This window comes from Numida meleagris, chromosome Z, assembly GCF_002078875.1.
Source record: "Numida meleagris isolate 19003 breed g44 Domestic line chromosome Z, NumMel1.0, whole genome shotgun sequence".
In the NCBI taxonomy this organism is placed as follows: Eukaryota; Metazoa; Chordata; class Aves; order Galliformes; family Numididae; genus Numida; species Numida meleagris.
The window spans coordinates 58,967,959-58,978,171 of record NC_034438.1 but is presented as its reverse complement, the minus strand read 5'-3'; positions in this window follow the sequence as shown (position 1 = coordinate 58,978,171).

The following is a 10,213-nucleotide window of genomic DNA, read 5'->3' as shown; positions in this document are numbered from 1 at the left end:
TAGAGCAAGTCCAAAGAGTTTTATTAAAAGGGCAACAGGATGTGAAACATTTGGGATTTAGCTAAGTCTATGAAACTGGGTGCTTTGTGATCGTGGTTTTTGGAGTCAGAAAAAAGACTAGGCAGCAGTAAAACTTCCCTGTTTGTTTGTTTTTAAAGAGGGAAATTGAAGACATGACTGTTCAGAACTGAAATGTGATGTGCTTTTGTGCATATGCATTTTTGCACAAGTCTGTAGTAGAAAAACTGTCACAGAAATATGAGAGACAATCAGATTCCAATGAAATACTAAGGTGAAGTTCTATTTTATTCAAAGAAATATATCCCAGCTATATTTATTTCTTTCAAAAGAAGAGAAAAAAAACTGAAAAATTGTTAAAATCCTGAAAACATATCTTTTGGGAAAAAAAAAAGCTTTTGGTTTATTTTTATTTTGAAGGGATAATTTATCACACTGAAGATCATTTTTTTAGTAGATATGCATGTGTACAGTAGATTCCATTTTTATGGAACTGCAAGAATATATTTGCTCATATCTTGGACAGAAAATTGCGAAGTAGGTCATTGTGGGATGGGAGAACTTCTGGCCTATCTATCGAATCAAAAGAGTTAGGACTGAAAAGTCTGATAATCTTTTAAGCTTAAAAGGCAAAACCAGGGAAAACTGTGACATTTTAACATGTCTTTCTGGCATTTCATAATTAATCTGGTGGTGAAGAGGATTAACCTCTTGTCGCATATGCTGTTCCAGTGAAAGTTAGAAATGCTCTTCCAAATTTACTCTCCTCGTCGATTAAAATTACTCAGAACTACACAACAATTCTTTTTAAATCCTGTCTCTCATGCTGGTCAATGTTAAGTAGCCGGAGGATAACACGACAGGAGTGTTTTGTATTTGAGAAACTGAAGGAGTACTTTCTACTTCTCCAGAGGAGGCTTCTCTTGATTTGCGATGGTAGAGACTACTCTGTTACCGGCAGAATCATGCGTTATGGAAGGAGACCTTTTCTCTCATGATCTGAATTTTGTCTCCCTCATTCCAAAATGTGAGGTAAAATTCATGACATCATGAGGGAAGGACAACATCTTTTGAAACTACATGAGAGGCAAAGTTTGTGGAACATAGAAAAGTATTATGCATTTTAGCAAAAACTACTTAACAATGGAAAAACATATAGAAGTTCTAAATATAGAGTTAGAACACCAGGATCCTCAAGTTCTTTTCAAACCACTTTGCTTTGTGCCTTGCAATTTGAATTTTTCTGTTCGTTGGAAATGTAGAATGGAGCACTCTGACCTTGTTAAAATGAAGTTTTTCAATGAAAATCACTGTAGTTTCCAGCTCTGGCTATTTAAAATCAGTTCGCAGGACATTTATTTTTAAGTGATTTGCCATAAAAATGATGTTGTAAAACCAAAGCGCACTCATACATAGCAGTAAGGAATAGATGCAGGCTTTTGTCAAATACTCAGGATCTTCTTTATGAACATTGCATTTGTTATAAATGGCTTTATCAGTGCTTTGTAATTCTGACAGTGTTGACAGGTAAAAGATACTTCTTTCACTGCACAGATATACTATATACAAATACGTACTTTTCAAGTGAAGACAAACAGTATCTGAGTAAAACAAACAAACAAAACCCTGATTTATTCTCTTGTTTTAAAGAGTGTTCAAGAATTCTTACTGGATGTCAGAAATGATTTGGGGCCACAACCAGAAGGTGAACTTGTAAGATGGGAGCTAGTGGCATCAGAGGCTTTGGAGTCTGCCCCAGAAGTGTAATAAGGCATGTGCACTCCCTGATATGGCTCTTCGTGCCAAGACTGATGCCCATGGGATGGATTTCTGCTGCTTGACTTCAGGTGGGTTTACAGGACTGCTCTGCACCTGCATAGAAAGTGACCATGACCACTCTACAAATGACCCTGTGTAAAACTGAGTGGAACTGCTGAAGGGACAGGTGATGGCAGCTGAATAAAGCTCCAAATTTTTTTTGCTAGGTATTTCCAACAACACTCTTCAATTCAGAGACTGATCAGATGCGGGGACAGAATAAATTTGGACTTGGCAAGGGTAGGAGCTTCCGTTCAAGTACAGAGTAGATTTAGCTTTAAACTACTAGCATCTCCAAGCAGAAGTTGGCAAACGGAGACTGTTCTATCATGGGTAATTTTATTCTAAATAAATAGTATTCTTCTTCCTGAAACTGGATTGTCTTGTCTCCTCGGTGGAAGCAGATGATTGCACTTTGGACTCATCTAACCTAACTAACTACAAATCAATTAACCAGCTACAGATCAGCTGATTAACACTGAAGTAAATATGATCCAGTAAGACCCCCATCCTTCCTCTACCTGTATTTCATCTCTATGCAGGGGCAAACTTACTCAAAAGTAGTTTATGTAGATGCATTTGTTTGCCATACTTCACCTGCCTGGATGTGGAATAGTCTACATACATGGCACTCTCAGCACTTCACTCTTTTGTTTTCTGCATATATATGTTTTTTTCCATACGGTAGTTGAAAGTAACTAGAACATTGTCTGAGGGTGTCTCTCTTTCTGTTGCTGTTCCTGGATATTTCACATCTCAAGTCCTTGAAGCATCATTTAAAATATACGCCAACTGCTTTTGGGTAAGCTCCTGGGTTTAAAAGTAAATTACAGTAAATCACAAATAATTGGTATTCAGCACTCAAATAGCAATTTCACACTATGCCTTATCCCTGTGACACTTCTCCCTAAGGGTCTTCAGTACCTCAGAATATTTATCCCATCAAGTTCACGCAAACTATTTAAAATTACTCCATTTGTAGCTATGATTAAGTGTTGTGACATGCTCTGATTTTTCCCTGCAATTTTTTTTCTTTTAATATTTCCCTTGGGAACTAAGCAGTCAGAAGTCCCTTCGAGCTTAAGAAAGGGTGGATTTTAATGAACTGCCCAGAGAATGGCTGTTTGTGCTCAAGTGGAGTTAATAGGTTTCAACAGCAACCTCACAATGGCTTGAAACAATGAAGTGTTTGAATCTAAATGGATTTTACAGTACAGTACATGAATGTGATTTTAAAATTCATTTTAAAACTTTCCTGTGTTATGTTCTTGTGTATTTCATGCAAATTTTAGTATTGCATTTTTTGGTTCGGCATATGCTGTTTCTGACAGTGCTGCAATACTTGCTGCAGCTGTAGGTACTGCTGAGTATTACTGGCATAGTAATTAAAAAAAAAAAGAGTAATGAAGTAATGCAGATTTCAGTGCATGGCCTTTGTAAACACTGTGATGGTAAATGACAGTATGTTTTGGCAGCTATTGCCTGTTTAATTTAGAAAGCTTGCTTCATCCAGATACCTATTCAACACCCATTCTGGGAAGATAAATATAAAGAGCATCTCGCCATACCTGCCAGCATATCTGTCTTCTGCCAACACCACCCTATCCCCAGACCTGAGCCTTATCTCATCTTGAAATGCCCGTTCTATATAAAACCACCATTCTTTCAGATTCAGTTGGAAAAGCAAGTCTTACTACTATCAAACTGCTGATATTTCCAGGCAATGTTATTTCTCTCATAGTTTTTGCTTTTATGGAGATTGCCTATGTTACATATGGCAAACATCTTCTAAAGAGATAGCAAACAGACTATTGCTAGTTCAACTTCCTTGTCATTTAATTCCATTTTCTGGTCAACTTACACTACCTTTAAGTTTGCTTGTTGGCAGCCTTATTTTACATACTCTGCTTTTTTTTTTTTTTTTCCCTTTTTTCCCACTGACCTGTGTTTGACAATGAGAAATAGCTCCTTCCTTCAGCCTAGCTTCCTAACTGTGCTATGCTTTGCACCTCCTCATTTTTCTATAAACTATGGAAGAATAGTCCTTTACAAAGCTAACAGCGGCACAGTTTGTCAGCTTTGGCTGCGGGATTATTTTGCGTGGCTTCAAGGCCACTGAAAGTGGTGGATTTAAAGCCAGCAGCCATTGTCCTGCCATTTCTCCTCCCTGTATGGTTTCCCCCCTACAACTTGTCATTACTCCCAGTAAACAAAGGGCAGTTCATGGCGACGAACACTATCACAAATGGCTCTGCTTTCTGACAGCTCTGGAGATGAAAGGTCCCCAACAGCACGTACTGTAGCTTGACCGAATTCTGTGCCTGTTTTCCTGTGCTGCTCAGTGGGATGGTGTAACTTGTGTCTCTACATCACCAGGGAGCTCTGGCTTCTTTCCAGCATCTTCAGCATTTGTATAATGTTCCACGGCAGGAGCTCGTCTTTTATCTTCAGCGCAGGCACTTTCTTCTTGCTGCCCTACATGATTATCTCCTACCACTGGCGACAGGCCTCGAATCTCTTTTCCTCAGATTAAAGTCTGTAAAAGGATTTGTTTTGAAATGTTACTGCCTGTTTTGTTGCAATAACTCTCTTGCTCTGTATAAGAAGGAGAAATTGGTTGGGAACTGATTTGCAAAATCTCTGTTGGTAAATGTGGTGGCAATCCTTGCTGGTTGGGAATGTGTTTTCTCTTACTTAAATCATATTTTGAGGCATGACACCTTAACTAGTACTGTAGACAAAGCATGTTTACAAAAACATGTAAACTGCTTTTGGTGACCTGGGAAAATCTTGGGGTTTGAATTTTTTCAGGTGTTTTTTCGCACTCCTGTGTACATAGGACATGGATACCCAGATCTTCCCTTTCAGACATGATACTGTTCTGGATAACATCACTCTGAATGTTTTAGCCTGGAAGCCCGGCATATATTGCAGTCAGCATGTGCTGGGTTCCATAGGAAATGAGGAATTAAAAAAACAGCAATTATGTCCTGAAGTATTTGTTTAGAAGTGATGTGTTGGCTCCCATGCTATGACTGAAGACAATCCCTTCTTCAAGAGGACACTAAAGAGGAATAACATTTGGTTATCTTTTGTTTATTTTTAAATTTTATTTTTAAAATTTATATCTATATTTTTAGATACTGAAATTTGTGTCCTTAACTATCTTAATTTTTCAATCACTGAAAGGAAAAATTATATTTTAAGGAGATTTTGACATTTAGATAACTAGTTCGACATTGACATGTCATTAATACTGGGAATGATATAGAATAATAAAACTGTGGCTGTGTGCAGAAAACTAAGAGAAGTGCACTGGTAGTAGTATCAGAATGGCAATTCTGTGCAGATGCTATTTAAGTGAGTAAGTACACAGACAAAATACTATATATTTGTAAGCATGTTAGGTTTTTTTCCTTTTTGATTCTAGCAGTTCTGTGTTAAGGGTTATAACTGAATCGTGACCCCACGTTATTTGTTCCTGTTTGCAAATAAAACAAAAATATTTCCATATATAACTTCAGCTATTTCTATAGAAAGTAATATTTTGATCTTTATGGTTATATCTTGTCTATGGATGGAAATGTGAGCTTTCATTAGAAAAGCTAGCTGACAGTCATACTCTTTGAAATACTGGTGGCAAGCTTCTTCATCTTGCATTGCATCTCTCCAGCAAAGTGGATAAAGTCCTGAAGAATAGTCTTCATTTTTACACACGCAACAGAAAGCATGTTTCAGCTAGTGATAAAGTGGATCTTATCTTCACTATTTCACTCCAGCCAAGACAAGATCTGTACAACTGCTGGCTCCGTCTGGTGGGAGCCTTTGTAGACAACCACATGGAACACTCGATGGCTTAGTACCAGAGTACCAGAGAGCTCCTGGTGTAGGCTCAGCCACCAGTACAGAGCTCACTGATCAGAGTTCTGCAGGTTTATTTTGCAATAATATCACTTTCTTTTTTTTCTTCCAATCCCTTAGAGGCCTAAAAGAGTTTGTTATCTCTTCTTGACTTGTAATTCATAAAAGGCTTTCACAAGATCAGACCTGCAAGGAAGCTTTTAGTTCCTTCTTGACTCTGATTCCATTATAGTTTGAGATCAGTGATGAGATCTAGCTTTGAACTCATAAATAGACCTGAGAAAAATCTCACTGTAATTAGTTTTTCCCTTACCTATAACACTGACTGCAGGATTAGGGATCAATCTAGCAATATATTGAGTACTTAGGCAAGTTGCTGAGCACGCTGATCTCCCACAGATGTCAGCTGGATTTGAATACTGATGGCTGAATTAAGTGCCACAAGAATATTAAAAGCAGGGTTTATAAATCAATCTTTTCTCGTATTACTGATAATGGTTATTGCCACTTATTGTACCAAGTATTCCCTTCTTTAACCTGAAATTGGTACTAAACACACAAACAGATTTAGATCTAGCATTACTTTAATAAAAAACATCTACTTTATGAAAAGCCATGTATACCATCCATACAACTCCTTTTAGATAAAAGGATGCAGGAATCAGATATTGAATTCTTTAATTTTGGAATAAAAGCCCTTTCAGAATTGATGAAGAGGACACTTGGGTAACTTGTGTCTTGAGACCGATGTGATGAGTTTGTTTAGTGTCAGGAATAAGTCTACTTGATAACAGTTTATTCACATATTTACGCAGACCTACTATTTCATTCTAAGAAGGAAAACCTAAGTCCTGCAATACGGTAGTATCTTAGTATGTTCTATTTTGACAAAATATTTTTCATTTAACATTTTAGTCTGTCAGGTTTAAGCCTGTTAATTACATTAAGAAAACACAAGTTTTGAAGCAAAAGTACAAAGCAACTGTATGTAAACAGCTGAACAAACAAGTGGTGCTTGACATATATACTTTTAAGTAGTGACTACAGCTAGAATATTTTTTTAGATTGATTATTCAGCCCAGAAAGGAGGGACAAGAAAGGAGCAAAATCATTTGTCTGTCTGTTCACAACAGCTTTTGTTATCAGAGTTTTAAACGTGATATGTCTAGAGTACTTTTTTAGCTGCAGTGATCTCTGACAGAGGTGAATTAGCGGCAGACTGAGGGGATAAACAATAACGGAGAAAATAAATAATCTCAGAGTTTGATTTGGATGCAGGATTTCAGCAGGGCACTTCCAAGAGCCCAGGAGAGGCCCCAGTGCTTTACAGCGCTGTTATACACCTTGCTAATGAATTATCACGTGAAATACGTTGGGCTGTGACTCTTCAGTAGGTGTAAGGTGGCAGGGTGTCATGGAGGTTCATAAAGCCACAGAGTGCTCCAGATAGCTCAGGATCTGGCCTTCACCTGCTTGCATACTTTATAGCTAGGCTTCAGTGAATAATGCAAAAATAAACAAAAAACACACACAAAAAAAGAAAAAAACAATGGTAACACCCCCCCCAACCCTTAAACACCCAAATACGTATGTGAATTTTAAAACACATTCTACTCTTCCTTTGTATTTTCTTTCAGTGTATGCTATGAGACTTCCTGGCTGAAGAATGAGAAAAGCCACCACCAGCCACATGCTAAAGAAACTGCACCTTGAGCTTTCCCTTGTGCCTGTGTATCTGGAAAGGGATTCCTTATGCCTCGGAGGGTGGGGGACCATGTCAGAGCTCAACAGCAAAAATGTGATCAATGTTAATATGTGATTAATTCACAGAACAAGTAACTACAGAGAGTAAATGTTAATAATGAGCATAGTTGAGGACATCGTGTGGAACCTGTAACATGTTTTTTTTCTGATTATTAAGAGTTATTTCAACTGTTTAAATTCCTTCCTCTAAATTTTATAACAATTAGCAAAATGTATTTCTCAATGGATCCAATGCATAGAAGATACACCTTGTGGAAAGATGTGCAAAGACAGTGGTTGATTTCAGTGGTCTGCGGTTTTGTCTATAATCAGTTTCCAAGAGACAAGATGACTGTTAAATGAAATGCAATGAGAAATGGAAATGCTGACGTACATGGAAAATAACTATTACGTTATAAACATTAGCCTTAATAATACATGGAACGGAATACTGTTTTATGCCATAGGTTTTCAAATAAAACTAAAGAAGAGATATAGCGAAATCTTAATACTAAAAGAAGACAATACTTGCTTGTGCTTACAAATCCTCTGATTTACACAGTAGATGTAAAAATTGACTGTACAGATTGGAATTTTCTCAGCTGACTGTGCAGTTTGCATACAATCACCCATGGTAACCTTTTTGACTTGAATCTTGAAATTAAGCATTTAATTTTCTCTCTAACTGAACATGCTAAGTCATGAACTAAAATGAAAAAGGCTTGTTATATGAGTTTAAAGAAAACTTCATCAAATCCATCTAACTCGATTTGTAAGATTACTTTTGAGTAGAGAGTGTTTTCTAACAGTTAATGGAAAAACATCTGTGGATGCAGACTTGACAAAAAGACTGTTGCTTTCTTCTGTGCAATGATTTGAAGGTTGGCAGTGTACTTGTTATACCTTAAAGTTACCTCCAGATTAATTGTTTCTTCAACAGGTTGCTCTGACATCCACTAAGTTAATATTCTTACTGACAGCGCATATATTGATTTATAAATACACTTTTCAGCAGACCTAATAATCTCATTAGCTTTTGCACAAGATAATCAGCATTGCAGTAAGTAATTCATGAATTTTATGAGATTGTTGGATTTCTAACTGTCATGGGAACTGCAGACTGCATGCAGTTGGTGCTGCATGCATCACTACATGATGACTAATGAGGCAAGGTAAAAAAAACTGAAAATCTTTTCATTCCCTCAACATGTAGCTGGTGTGTGATGCCAGATGTAAAATCATTGATGTACTTGCCAAGTTCCCATGAACATGTCATGATTTATTCAAGCTTAGACAATCAGGATTAAGTCAATCTTTTGAAAATGGTCAAATTCAAGGAGACCGGTTAATAGATAAGTAGGAGCATTGCCTGTAAATAAAACATTAAATATATATTAAAAACGAAATTATTATTTACAGCTTGCTTTTTTAGGTCACAGTTGTTCTCCTCTGAAAGAAAAGCTAATGAATGCTGTTCTTAATCCCCAAACTCCATCAGAATGACTTCATAATGAGACACATAAATTCATAACAGCTATAACTGAAGGAACTGTGGCATTCTGAGAAAATAACACAAATGCCTCTCCAAATGTGCAGTATATTTTATGAAACAACTGTTTGAATATTTGTGAATCTTCCCTTGTGTTCAGCATACAATGCAATGAGACTGACTGACGTATAATAAATATCAGAGGGGAAGAATGAAATCGGCGTATCAAATGACAAAGATATACCTAGATAGTTAAAGTCAGTCTGGTCATATTACTTTCCTGTTTGTTGAAACACAGCAAGAAAAAATTAGAATAAATGAGTCTATTATTATAAGGTACTTGGTAGGCTCAGGTTTGTTTGTTATTTGTGCATGAAATGTCTCAGAAGATGCAGGTATTTTACATCAAGTGTATTTTAAAATATATATTTCTTACAAAAGTGCTTTCTTATGACTATTGCCTTCTGTAGTTACCTGATGACATTGTTGTTCTCCACATACTTGCTTTCGGCTTCCTGGAACGAGAGCAGACAAATTTACTGTAATTTACTTTATAACCTTTTTGGGTGAGATTATGCTTTGACAAATTGCCTCCTGGGTCATTAACTGGAAGAAACATCTAAGCTGCTGCCAGCAGTTAAAGCAAATTTAGGACTTTTTTTTTGCAAATTTATTCCTTTTCTTCCCGCTTTTCTGGAGCAAAACAACGAAGTCTGACAGAGACTCCTCTCTGGAATAACCTTACAGACACCTGGGCCAAAGAGGATGGCATTGAGTGGGTATCTCACATACCCTACCGTGCACTAGCCTCCAGGAAAAATCCAATGACACAAAGGAATGTTAAAGACTACGCTGAGAACGATGGGTACTGGGACATTCAAATACTGGGACACACATTCAGCAGATGGTGGAAGCGCATATCTCCAAGCAGTGCCCCACCGGCATTGGGAAGGATGGGCAGAGCAGTGTGCATGTGCCACCTTCGTGCATGCGCTGTACCCACTGCCCAGCACAATGCAGGCCGTCTGGCAGCACCTGTGTGGGGCACTGAATGCAGCAGTGAATGGGGCAGGGGAGGTGCAAGGATGGCCCATCCCTTCCAGGCGAGGCACAGCTGTTGCAAAATTGATGACTTTTTTTTTGCAGTCTTGAAACCCCAAGCTGTGGGGTGCGGTTGACATGCTCAAGGGATGGGATGCCATCCAGAGAGACCTAGACAGGCTGAGCAGTGGGCCCAGGAGAATCTCATGAGGTTCAACAAATCCAAATGCAAGGATGGAACAC